The following is a 10,910-nucleotide window of genomic DNA, read 5'->3' on the forward strand; positions in this document are numbered from 1 at the left end:
ACACCCCTCTGTCACCCACGTAAAAAAGTGCAGAGCCAAATATGTTTATTTTGCAGGTTTAATGGTGAAGAATTGTCGCTGGAAGAAATTGTCATGATGGCTGGGCCAGATGGAGAAGAAAAGGGAACAACGCTGATTAGAGAAGATTTCATTTGTGAGTTGCTGTATAAAGCAGCACTTTAATCTACATACCCACAGATAAATAGACATTGTGCATTTTGTGTACTGCGGCGATTTTTCCCTTTTTTTTTTCTTCAACCTTGGTAGGGGTGCTCCAGGAAAAAAAATTTCGGAAGGGTGCCCCGAGCCGAAAAACATTGGGAAATACTGCACTACACAGTATATGAGTATGTCTGCTTCCTGCCCTGTTTATTGTGTATATGCCAGATATGCAGCTGTAGTAAACAGCTGATTGGTGGGGTGTGCCGGATGTTGGCACGCATCCATTAGATATTGACGGTCTTAATGTTCTCTTATTAAATTAAAGTAAAATACTCCTATTAAAATCACTCTTCAGACCAGTGGCGTACCAAGGGGGGGGCGGGGGGCGGCACGCCCCGGGTGCCACTCTCAAGGGGGGTGCCAGGGTCGGACTGACCCGCCGCCGCAACTACTGAGGATCTGGGACACTCGTCCCAGATCCCCAGCAGACAGCCCTACATTCTCCTGTATCGTGTATCATGCACATACAGGAGAAGACGTCCCCTCTGTGTGAGCCGCATCTTCAGCTACACAGGGGAGACGTGACCTCCGCCCCCACGCAGCACGCAGTACAGGCGCCGGTGATGTCACTCATCCGGCGCTTGTACTGTGGAGGGGAGAGGATGCGGGACCTGCAGCTGAGGAGATCGCTGCGTGGGATATCAGGTGAGCATCCTTTTTTTATTTTATTAACCCTGCCTATACCTATGGGGAAGGTGGGTGCTCTGTATATACCTATGGGGAAGGGAGGGAGTGGGGGGGGTGCTCTGTATATACCTATGGGAAAGGGAGGGAGAGGGGGGGTGCCCTGTATATACCTATGGGAAAGGCAGGGAGAGGGGTGTGCTCTGTATATACCTATGGGAAAGGGAGGGAGAGGGGGTTGCTCTGTATATACCTATGGGAAAGGGAGGGAGAGGGGGTGCTCTGTATATACCTATGGGAGAGGGGGTGCTCTGTATATACCTATGGGAAAGGGAGGGAGAGAGAGGGGGGGTGCTCTGTATATACCTATGGGAAAGGGAAGGAGAGGGGGGTGCTCTGTATATACCTATGGGAAAGGGAGAGAGAGGGGGGAGTAGCTCTGCTTATACCTATGGGGAAGGTGGGGTAGCTCTGCATATATCTATGAGGAAGGGGGGTGTAGTTCTGCATATACCTATGGGGAAGGGGGGGTGTAGCTCTGCATATACCTATGGGGAAGGGGGGGTGTAGCTCTGCATATACCTATGGGGAAGAGGGGGGGTGTAGCTCTGCATATACCTATGGGGAAGAGGGGGTTGTAGCTCTGAATATACCTATGGGAAAGAGGGGGGGGTGTAACTCTGCATATACCTATTTGAAAGAGGGGGGGTGTAGCGTAGCTCTGCATATACCTAAGGGAAAGAGAGGGGTTATAACTCTGCATATACCTATGGGAAAGAGGGGGGTGTAACTCTGCATATATCTATGAGAAAGAGGGGGTTACCTGGCTACCCAAAATGTAATTGTAATCGCTTATATGGTGTACACATCCTGTGTATAGCTGATATCTACCGCCATATGGTCCTGTATATAATCACTTATATTGTATACAGATTCTTTATAGTATACTGGTCTGTGTATAGTGGTTTTATTCAGTACAGTATGGCGGTATTATTCAGTTATTGTGTGGTGGTATATATTTACTCCTTGTATACCAGTATTATTGGTCATTGAAATTTACCTACTTTAACCCCTTAAGGACCCAGCCCAAATATACCTTAAGGACCCGGCCATTTTTTGAACATCTGACCACTGTCACTTCAAGCATTAATAACTCTGGGATGCTTTTACCTTTCATTCTGATTCCGAGATTGTTTTTTCGTGACATCTTCTACTTTATGTAAGTGGTAAAATACTTGCATCATTTCTTGGTGAAAAATTCCAAAATTTGATGAACAAATTGAAAATTTAGCATTTTTTTTTTACTTTGAAGCTCACTGCTTCTAAGGATGGATATTCCAAATAAATTATACATTGATTCACATATACAATATGTCTACTTTATGTTTGCATCATAAAATTGACGTGTTTTTACTTTTGGAAGACATCAGAGGGCTTCAAAGTTCAGCAGCAATTTTCCAATTTTTCACAAAATTTTCAAAATCGGAATTTTTCAGGGACCAGTTCAGTTTTGAAGTGGATTTGAAGGGCCTTCATATGAGAAATATCCCACAAATGACCCCATTATAAAAACTGCACCCCTCAAAGTATTCAAAATGACATTCAGTAAGTGTGTTAACCCTTTAGGTGTTTCACAGGAATAGCAGCAAAGTGAAGAAGAAAATTCAAAATCTTCATTTTTTACACTCGCACGTTCTTGTAGACCCAGTTTTTGAATTTTTATAAGGGGTAATAGATGAAAAATCCCCCCAAAATTTGTAACCCAATTTCTCTCGAGTAAGGAAATACCTCATATGTGTATATCAAGTGTTCGGCGGGTGCACCAGAGGGCTCAGAAGGGAAGGAGCGACAATAGGATTTTGGAGAGGGAATTTTGCTGAAATGGTTTTTGGGGGGCATGTCACATTTAGGAAGCCCCTATGGTGCCAGAACAGCAGAAAACCCCAACATGGCATACCATTTTTGAAACTAGACCCCTCAAGGCACGTAACAAGGGGTCCAGTTAGCCTTAACACTCCACAGGTGTTTAATGACTTTTCGTTAAAGTCGGATGTGTAAATGAAAAAAAAAATTCTCACTAAAGTGCAGTTTTCCCCCCAAATTTACAATTTTTACAAAGGGTAATGGGAGAAAATGCCCCCCCCCCCCAAATTTGTAACCCCATCTCTTCTGAGTAAGGAAATACCACATGTTAGGACATAAAATGCTTTGCGGGCGAACTACAATGCTCAGAAGAGAAGGATTCACATTTGGCTTTTTGAAAGCAACTTTTGCTGAAATGTTTTTTTGGGGGCATGTCGCATTTAGGAAGCCCCTGTGGTGCCAGAACAGCAAAAAATACGCACATGGCATACTATTTTGGAAACTACACCCCTCAAGGAACGTAACAAGGGGTCCACTGAGCCTTAACACCCCAAAGGTGTTTGACGACTTTTCGTTAAAGTTGGATGTGTAAATGAAAAATTTTTTTTTTCTAAAATGCAGAGTATGGAAATACCCCATGTTAGGACGTTAAATGCTCTGTTGGCGAACTACAATGCTCAGAAGAGGAGGAGCGCCATTGAGCTTTTGGAAAGAGAATTTGTTTGGAATGGTAGTCAGGGGCCATGAACAGTGGAACCCGTGGTGCCAGAACAGTGGAACCCCCCACATGTGACCCCATTTTGGAAACTACACTCCTCACAGAATTTAATAAGGGGTGCAGTGAGTATTTACACCCCACAGATCTTTGGAACAGTGGGCTGTGCAAATGAAAAATTTAATTTTTCATTTTTACGGACCACTGTTCCAAAAATCTGTCAGACACCTGTGGGGCGTAAATTCTCAATGTACCCCTTATTACATTACGTGAGGGGTGTCGTTTCCAAAATGGGGTCACATGTGTCGGGGGTCCATTGTTCTGGCACTATGGGGGCTTTGTAAACACATGTGGCCTTCAATTCCGGAAAATTTTCTCTACAAAATCCCAATGGCACTCCTTCTCTTCTGAGAATTGTAGTTCGCCCGCAGAGCACTTTAAATTCACATATGGGGTATGTTCTTACTCAGAAGAGATGGGTTTACAAATTTGGGGGGGCTTTTTTCCTTTTTCCTGATGTGAAAATGAAAAATTTAGGGTAACACCAGCATTTTAGTGAAAAAATATAATTTTTTTCATTTTCCCATCCAACTTTAATGAAAATTCGTCAAACACCTGTGGGGTGTTCAGGCTCACTATACCCCTTGTCACGTTCGGTGAGGGGTGTAGTTTCCAAAATGGGGTCACATGTGGGTATTTTTTTTTTTTTTGCGTTTGTCAGAACCGCTGTAAAATCAGCCACTCCTGTGCAAATCACCAATTTAGGCTTCAAATGTACATGGTGCGCTCTCACTCCTGAGCCTTGTTGTGTGCCCGCAGAGCATTTTACGCCCACATCTGGGGTATTTCTGTACTCAGGAGAAATTGCGTTACAAATTTTGGGGGTCTTTTTTTCCTTTCACCGCTTGTGGAAATAAAAAGTATGGGGCAACACCAGCATGTTAGTGTAAAATGTTTTATTTTTTTACACTAACAGGCTGGTGTAGCCCCCAACTTTTCCTTTTCAAAAGCGGTAAAAGGAAAAAAAGCCCCCCCAAAATTTGTAGTGTAATTTCTCCCGAGTACGGAGATACCCCATATGTGGCCCTAAACTGTTTCCTTGAAATACGACAGGGCTCCGAAGTAAGAGAGCACCATGCGCATTTGAGGACTAAATTAGGGATTGCATAGGGGTGGACATAGTGGTATTCTACGCCAGTGATTCCCAAACAGGGTGCCTTCAGCTGTTGCTAAACTCCCAGCATGCCTGGACAGTCAGTGGCTGTCCAGAAATGCTGGGAGTTGTTGTTTTGCAACAGCTGGAGGCTCCGTTTTGGAAACCCTGCCGTACAAGACGTTTTAAATTGTTTATTGGGGGGGGGGGGACAGTGTAAGGGGTGTATATGTAGTGTTTTACCCTTTATTAGGTGTTAGTGTAGTGTAGTGTTTTTAGGGTACATTCACACTGGCGGGTTACGGTGAATTTCCCGCTAGGAGTTTGCACTGCGGCGAAAAATTTGCCGCAGCCCAAACTTGAAGCAGGAAATTTACTGTAAACCCGCCTATGTGAATGTACCCTGTACGTTCACATGGGGGGAGGCAAACCTCCAGCTGCTTCAAAACTGCAACTCCCAGCATGTACTGACAGACCGTGCATGCTGGGAGTTGTAGTTTTGCAACAGCTGGAGGCACACTGGTTGGAAAACCTTCAGTTAGGTTCTGTTACCTAACTCAATATTTTCCAACCAGTGTGCCTCCAGCTGTTGCAAAACTACAACTCCCAGCATGTACTAATCACCGAAGGGCATGCTTGGAGATGTAGTTATGCAACAGCTGGAGGTACCCAACTACAACTCCCAGCATGCCGAGACATCTGTTTGCTTTCTGGGCATGCTGGGAATTGCAGTTTTGCAACATCTGGAGAGCTACAGTTTTTAGACCACTGCACAGTGATCTCCAAACTGTGGACCTCCAGATGTTGCAAAACTACAACTCCCAGCATGCCCAGACAACAAACAGCTATGTGGGCATGCTAGGAGTTGTAGTTATGCAACATCTGGAGGGATATAGTTTAGAGACCACTGTATAGTGGTCTCAAACTGCAACCCTCCGGCTGTTGCAAAACTACATATTCCAGCATGCCCAAACAGCTGTCTAGGCATGCTGGGAGTTGTAGTTTTGCAACATCTGGAGGGCTACAGTTAGAGACCACGGTCTCAGACTGTAGCCCTCCAGATCTACTTACCGGCTTCCGTAGGATCCCGGCAGCCGTCCTCTTCAGACGCACGTGACGCCGCCCGCCGATCAACGTCGCCGCAGCCTCCGGACGGGTAAGTGGACGTCGGCGCCCGATCCCCTTTAGTTTCCCGTTCTGCCCCGCCTATTGTGGGTGTGCAGGATGGGGATAACGAAAGTTAACCCCTCCCGCCCCCGGTCTGCTATTGGTTGTCGCATCTGACGATCAATAGCAGACCAATAGCAGGGATAGGAGGGGTGGCAACCCTGCCACCTCACTCCTATGCCTACAGGGGGATTGTGGGTGTCTTAGACAACCGCGATCCCCCTTCTATTTTGGGTCACAATAGACCTGTATGACCCGGAATCGGCGCAAATCGCAAGTGTAAATTCACTTGCGATTTGCGCGGATCGCCGACGGGGGGGTCTGCTGACCCCCCTCCCGGGCATTTGCACGGGGTGCCTGCTGATTGATATCAGCAGTCACCCCGGCCCGGTCCCCGCCCGGCGCGCTGCGGGGACCGAAATTCCCACGGGCGTATGGATACGCCCTGGGTCCTTAAGTACCAGGACGTCAAGGCGTATCCATACACCCTAGGTCCTTAAGTGGTTAAAATGTTTCTTACATACCATATTTATCGTCATATAACGCGCACTTTTAAAACTTAAATTTAAGGCAAAAAGTCTGCCTATGTATTATACGCCGATAAGTCTTCTGGTCACTGATTTAAAGCGGCCGCAGCAGCGTCTGCTTGTTAAGTATTAACAGCACGGCCGTGGCCACTTTAAATCAGTGACCAGCGGCGTCTCCTCCCCGTTCTGTCACTTGTTTTCTCCCACACTATCCACAGGTACTGGTGTGGTGGATAGTGCGGGAGACGCTGATTAAAATGAGCCCTACCTTGTGCGGATCTGCCCTACCTTTTAATCAGCGTCTCCCGCACTATCCACCAGTACCTGTGTATAGTGCGGGAGAACCTCCCTCATCATTCCCCCTTTTCCTGCTTTTTATAGTTTTGTTTATTTTCCTTACCTGGCTGCGCTTCGGCAGGTCAGGTCAGGTGGAGGGTCTTGCGGGGTCAGTGATGCAGATGAGTTATGTCCTCTGCCGGCTTTTCTGTGCGGCATCACTAACGTCACTTTTCATTTCCTGTAGTCGCCGCCGAAAAGTGACATCCCTGATGCTGCACAGAGAAGCCGGGAGAGGACGTAACTCATCTGCTTCACTGACCCAGTAGCCCGCAAGACAGCCGAAGCGCAGACAAGTAATGAAAGGGGAAGAGTGGTCTTCAACCTGCGGACCTCCAGATGTTGCAAATCTACAACTCCCAGCATGCCCGGACAGCAGTTGGCTGTCCGGGCATGCTGGGAGTTGTAGTTTTGCAACATCTGGAGGTCCGCAGGTTGAAGACCACTGGATGCCATAGGAGGAACATGATGGGGGGATGATGAGACGGGGAAATGATGAGTGGGGGGAATGATGGGGGGATGATGAGACGGGGGAATGATGGGGGATGAGACAGGGGGAAATGATGAGGGGGGATGACGAGGCAGGGTGGGGGGATGATGAGAGAGGGTGGGGGGATGATGAGGGGGGAATGATGAGGGACATGATGAGACAGGGTGGGGGGATGATGAGGGGGAATGATGGGGGACATGATGAGACAGGGTGGGGGGAGGATGAGGGGGAATGATGGGGGACATGGTGAGACAGGGTGGGGGGATGATGAGGGGGGAGTGATGAGGGACATGATGAGACAGGGTGGGGGATGATGAGGGGGAATGATGAGGGACATGATGAGACAGGGTAGGGGACGATGAGACAGGGTGGGGGGATGATGAGGGGGAATGATGGGGGACATGATGAGACAGGGTGGGGGATGATGAGACAGGGTGGGGGGATGATGAGGGGGGAATGATGGGGACATGATGAGACGGGGAAATGATGATTAGGGAGGCACTAAATGCTTAATGTCTGTATGGCTAGTGGTGGTCTATGATAGGGGGAAATTATGAGACAAGGGGGGAGATGATGAGACATGGGGGGTGGCGATGAGAGGGGTAAATGTGGCACAGGGACTGATAAAAGGGAAGGAATGATGTGGCACTGGAGGGGACGGGACCAAACAGGTGCAGAAGAAAACGAAGTTGGGGGGATGATGTGGCATTTAGTCCAAGTCATTTATTTAACATTTTTTTTTTTTTTACTTAAATTTCCCTGTTAAAATGGGGGTGCGTGTTATACGCCGATAAATACGGTATATAAATTAAAATTTATTGTGTGTGGGATTTGGGTGGAATAGGAGCGTGGCAGAAGATTGACGAGTTGCAGGGCCTAGCAGGGGCCCTTGCCTTTTTTTTGGTCCAGGGAGTGTTGTCAGTCCGCTCCTGGGGGGAGCGGAGGGGGTGTAATTAAGGGGGGGGGGTGCATGTGTGTTTGTGTATGTGGGGGGGGTGCCAAACAAATTGTCTGCCACGGGTGCCAAATGCTCTAGGTACGCCCCTGCTTCAGACCCTACAATATTAGTGATAATGGTGACAAATCAAGTGTAAACAAAATAAGTGTGAACCAAGTCAGGGGCATATATGTCAAGGTGTAATCACACTGATCACTAGACTGCACAGCCAGGCTTCATCTTTCACAGTTGCCTTTTCTGAGTACTAACAATAGCTCCCACTTCTCAGATACCACCATGAATTACAGTAGAACCACAGAATGAGACACATCAGCAGTTGCACAAATATTAGAAGCGTCAACAAAAGGCAACCTACAACAGATGCCAGGGGCTATTGGAAGTAGTAGATAAAGATAAAGTACAAGATCAAACACACAACAGGACAAGATTTATGAAATAGATTTACAGGAGAGGATAGATTTAGTAAATTTCTGACAAACCATAAGTGCATAACACCAGAGAAACACCCAAAAGCATATCCCAAAACACACACAGACAGAATTCATGTTACAATCTGCTGACACTGTTTGCTGTTAGGGCAGGCAAGGAGATACCATTTATGTATCTGTCAACCACCCCCGCCCCACCCCCCAATCTTTGATTGACAGTCAGCTGAAAGCCAAGCGCTGTTTCCAAATCTCACACCTGCAGAGCAAGAATAAGTTTTGAAGGCTAAGATCTGTCTCTCAAACAAGCAGGGATAGGGATGGGAGAAGGGCCGAGGAGGCCTTCCAGCCCCCAAAACTTTTTAGGAACTCCTCTTTACACTTTACACCCAAAATCATATGCCAAAACACACACAGACTGGACAAGACAAAGACAAAATTCCTGTTCCAGTCTGCTGACACTGTTAGCGGTGAGGGCAAGGAGACACATGGTGCCTTTTCTAAATCTGTAACTCCTCCCCCCTCCTTGATTGACAGTCAGCTAGAACCCGAGCCATGTTTTCAAATGTCACAGAAATAAGATTTGTAGGGACGACCTCTCTATTGATCTAGCAGGAATATGGATGGGAGAGGGGGCAAGGAGGCGTTCCAGACCTCAACATTTTAGGGACTCCACTTTACAGCCAAAATCACAGGCCAAAACAGACAGACAGAATTCAAGTTTCAATCTGTTGGCACTGTTAGCCGTTAGAGCAAGGAGACACATGGTATCTTGTATAAATCCATCACCCCCCATCCTTGATAGAAAGTCCGCTGGAAGCCAAGCCCTGATTCCTAATGTCATACCTGCAGATAAAGAATAAGATTTGAGTGCTAAGATCTGTCTCTCAGTCAAGCAGGGACAGGGATAGGAGAGGATAGGAGCCCTGAACACTTCAGAGACTCCTCTTTGACACTTTACACACAAAAAAAAATAAAACACATTTTTTTTTTACATTATGGAAGCATATACATATCTATAAAACTTACCCTGTGCCTCCTTGCCCTAACAGCATGTAACAGTGTCAGCAGTTTGGAATGTGACCTAAAACCAGACACAGCAAAAACCCGGCATGGACCAAACGCAGCAAATACTTACTCTGTTGCCATCAAAAGTCAGAAGAAAATGACATGGCATAATGGGCTCTGCCATGCATAACACTGGGGTACAGAGGTAGCAGTCATACCCAGGCCCTGTTAGGCGATCTAAAGGCTCAGGTGCCATATAAACATAAGAATTATTTAACCGCTTAACGACCATGGACGTAAATGTACATCCTGGTTTGGCGGGACTTCCCGCACCAGGATGTACATTAACCGCCATTAACCCCTCAGATGCCGTGATCAATACAGATCATGGCATCTGCGGCAGTGCGGTACTTTGAATGGATGATCAGATCGCCCGCAGCGCTGCCGCGGCGATCCGATCATCCAGCATGCCGGCCGGAGGTCCCCTCACCTGGCTACGGCCGTCTCCTGGGATCTTCTGCTCTGGTCTAAGATCTAGCAGACCAGAGCAGAAGATGACCGATAATACTGATCAGTGCTATACATAGTACTGAACAGTATTAGCAATCAAAGGATTTCTATAAATAGTCCACTATGGGGACATAAAAAGTGTAAATAAAAAAAAGGTGAAAAATGTAAAAATAAAGTGAAAAATCCCCTTCCCCAATAAAAATGAAAATTGTCAGTTTTTCCCATTTTACCCCTAAAAAGCGTGAACATTTTTTTAATAAACATATTTGGTATCGCCGTGTGTGTAAATGTCTGTACTATCCAAATACAATGTTAATTAGCATGTACAGTGAATGGCGTAAACGTAAAAAATGAAAAAAAAAGTCAAAAAATGCAGCTTTTTTGTCCCATTTTATAAAAAAAAAATGTATAAAAATTATCTAAAAGTTTTGTATATGCAAATGTGGTATCGATAAAAAGTAAAGATGACTGCGCAAAAAATGAGCCCTCATACCGCCCTATATATGGATATATGAAAAAGTTATAGGTGGTCAAAATAGGGCGATTTTAGATTACTGATTTTGTACAAAAAGTTTTAGATTTTTTTTAAGCGGTACAAAAATATAAAAGTATCTATCCATGGGTATCATTTTTATTGTTTTGACCCACAGAATAAAGATCACATGTAATTTTTACCGTAAAGTGTATAGTGTGAAAACTAAACCCTCCAAAATGTGCAAAATTGTGGTTTTCATTTAAATTTCCTCCCTAAAAAAAGTTTTTTGGGTTCGCCGTACATTTTATGGTAAAATGAGAGATTTTATTACAAAGTACAATTGGTCACGCAAAAACAAGCCCTTATATGGGTCAGTAGATGGAACTATAAAGGAGTTATAGATTTTAGAATGCGAGGAGGAAAAATCTAAAACGAAA

At 45.7% G+C, this 10,910-nt stretch overlaps 1 long non-coding RNA gene across 1 annotated transcript in view; it reads left to right on the top strand.

Moving 5' to 3' along the window:
- LOC130306592 (uncharacterized) overlaps nt 1-486 on the top strand; it is a 36,792-nt gene extending 36,306 nt beyond the window's left edge. The window contains exons 3-4 of the long non-coding RNA XR_008855923.1: nt 57-154; nt 268-486. This is a non-coding gene — a long non-coding RNA (uncharacterized LOC130306592). The remainder of the gene's footprint in view (nt 1-56; nt 155-267) is intronic.
- Nucleotides 487-10,910: the final 10,424 nt, after the last annotated feature.

This window comes from Hyla sarda, unplaced genomic scaffold, assembly GCF_029499605.1.
Source record: "Hyla sarda isolate aHylSar1 unplaced genomic scaffold, aHylSar1.hap1 scaffold_1384, whole genome shotgun sequence".
In the NCBI taxonomy this organism is placed as follows: Eukaryota; Metazoa; Chordata; class Amphibia; order Anura; family Hylidae; genus Hyla; species Hyla sarda.